The following is a 3,240-nucleotide window of genomic DNA, read 5'->3' as shown; positions in this document are numbered from 1 at the left end:
CATGCATGTGATATATATATATATATATATATATATATATGTATATATATATATATATATACATACACACACACACAATTTTACAAGCTCTTGTGAAAGCATTAATTGACAAATACAATTGTTCATAAACGAATGTTATAAAAATATCACGGACAAAATGCATTTGCATTTAAAAAAAAAAAAAAACCCAGCTGAATAGAAATGTTTAAATCTGAACTAAAACAAAGCTAAAAGCCAACAAGTCTTTACAAAGAGTAGATGTAAAGCTGAACGAAGCGAAATAACAAACCTCCTGGCTAAGATGTCATCTCATGTTTGGATAATACTTTGTTTGGATAATACTGAATCACGACTACAACATACATGATAAGATGAATTCTATTCTGTAGGTGCAGTTGTGGCTGATCGGGGTTAAGACGGTTTTTTCTTTTTTCCTGAACACACTGTTTCAGGTTCAATCCCACAGAGTGGTGCCTTGGTCAGCTGTCTTCTACTACAGACCCTGGGTGACTGACCAAAGCCTTGCAAGTGGATTTGTATCATCATCACCATCACCACTGTCATCACTGCCACCTTTGCCACCTCCATCATCATCATCATCATCATCATCACCATCGTACTCATTATCATCATTGTCACTCTCCTCCTTCCACCTCCACCTCCTTGTCGTCATCATCATCATAAACCTCCTCATCATCATGATCACTACTACCACCATCGCCATCATCATCATCATCATCAACAACAACAACAACAACGACGACTAACACTACAGCATTATCATTCAGAGCATCATCATCATCATCATCAGCAGCAGCAGCAGCAGCATTATCATGACCAGAACCACCACCATCACCATCATCATCCTCATCATTCTCAATATTGCCACCACCACCACCACCACAACCACCACCACCACCACGACCATCATCATCCTCACCAACATCACCACAACCACCACCACCACCACCACCATCACCATCATCATCCTCACCACCACCACCACCACCACCACAAATAACGCCATCATCATCATCATCATCATCAATGATCAGCTTCCTTCTGCTCCTCCTCATCATCATTGCTGTCGTCATTGTTGTCAGCATCATCATATTCCGTAACTATCATCATGATTGTTACCATCACCACCACCACCATCACAATCACTACCACCACCACAATCATTGCCTTCATCACCACCACCATCATCACCATCACAATCACCACCAAAACCACCACCACCACCATAATCATCATCATCATCATCATGACCATGACCCAACAGCATCAAAACAACAACAACAGCACCAAAGTTATGAAACAACATTGCTAATGAAAACAACAATAACGACATGAAGAAGAACAACAAAAGCAATCACCAGTGAAATGATGATGATGATGATGATGATGTTGAAGAAAATCAATGATTAATGAGTGTTACCACCACCACCACCAACACCCCAACGACCCTACCTCACCCCCACCCCCGCCCTGCAGTACTTACCTGATGGGGAGACACCAGAATTTGAACTCAGAGTTTAACTGGGTTAAGCTTGTCATTTCAGCTTAAAAGTCTTTCACCATTCTTATTAAACCACTACCACCACCATCAACAACATCTACATCCCCCTGTTTTGAACAAATGATTGCCCCCTCCGAGTAGTGACTCACTAGAAACAGCAGTCTAAAAACACTCTACTGTTTAGAATGAGGAAGGGACGTATTCTTTAATGTAGTCCTAGATACACTTAAAAAAGTGCAATGGTCATGTTTGGAATGTTGACGGTCAGGGGTTTGCTCTGTTAGACTTAACTTGAAACTAAACCTCACCACTGCCACCGCCATCACCACCACCACCACTATCATCATCATCATCATCATCATCATCATCATCATCATTCATCATCATCATCATCATCATCATACCACTTACATCTCCTTCCTTTCATCTCAATCCATATCTTATCTATGCATAACATTTCTGATTTTATATATTTAACTCGTTATCCACTAATTAAGTCAAAATAAAAAATGCTTTTTATTATCTGTATTGTCCCCACTCATTGCTCACCCTTGTATGATTATTATTATTATCATTATTATTATCATCATTATTATTATCATTATTATTATTATTGAGTTCATTATATATATATATATATATATGCATGTATGTATAGAAGGCCAGTGTAACACTTAATAAGAAAGGAAAGAGTCTTGACGTTTTGGATGTTAGTCCTTCATCAAAAGAAAAAGAAAAGAGGAAAAAGAGGGATACACGAATGTGTGTGCATTGTCCTCTGCATATCTATGGCAGTCAGAGTGGAGAAGCTTCATTACAAGCTGAACTTTGGTAACAATATTTACAGTTGCGTAGTATACCAGAAGCAGCTTTGAGTCCCACATGTAGCCTTCAGCTTTCTCTCAATCTGAGGGCATTTTAACCCAGTATATCTACATGCTGTATCATTTATAGCTGGATTCACTGATTTTGTATCTTCTCAAAGCATCTATATTTCCATCCTCTATAGCTGTGTCATGTGATAATGTTTATAACAAATCAATAATTGTGGGATACGATAAGGTTGTTTCGTATTCTATGTATTTTGCTTTACAAATGCTTTATGCATTATTTACTTCATCATTGCTATTATTGTGTGGCATATTCACAAATATGTGATACACACACACACACACTCTCACACACATGCTACACACACACATACACAAATTTATATATGCCCATTACATATACATGGAGACTGATACACACACACAGTAGGTTTGGTGATGCAAATAGGAAAATAGATCTCAAAACACGAGTATATATGTATGTTTTTATTAATAATTGATAGAAATTTGGCACTTATCAAAAGTTATATATATATATATATATATATATATATATATATATATATATATATATATATATATATATATATATATATATACACACACATACATACACACACATACATAACACACATACATACATACACACACACATACATACATACACACATACATACATACATAGACATCAACACTCAACACACAAGCATAGATACACAGACACACACAGCTATACACCTATGTCACATATATACACACTCACTGTTATACACTTTCATCACACAGAAACACAGTTATATGTTTCCATCACATATACACACACATGTAGACAGCTTTTTGTGTGCATGTGTGTGTGTGTGCGTGTGTGTGTGTGTGTGTGTGTGTGTG

General features: G+C 37.1%; 1 protein-coding gene across 1 annotated transcript in view; it reads right to left on the bottom strand.

The window, feature by feature from the left end:
- LOC106871305 (serine-rich adhesin for platelets) overlaps nucleotides 1–3,240 on the bottom strand; it is a 185,792-nt gene that overhangs the window by 35,959 nt on the left and 146,593 nt on the right. The gene's annotated exons all lie outside the window — the stretch shown is intronic.

Source organism: Octopus bimaculoides, chromosome 15, assembly GCF_001194135.2.
Source record: "Octopus bimaculoides isolate UCB-OBI-ISO-001 chromosome 15, ASM119413v2, whole genome shotgun sequence".
NCBI classification, from domain to species: domain Eukaryota; kingdom Metazoa; phylum Mollusca; class Cephalopoda; order Octopoda; family Octopodidae; genus Octopus; species Octopus bimaculoides.
Note: the sequence above shows the minus strand (reverse complement) of the source record. Positions and strands in the feature narration are given on the sequence as shown.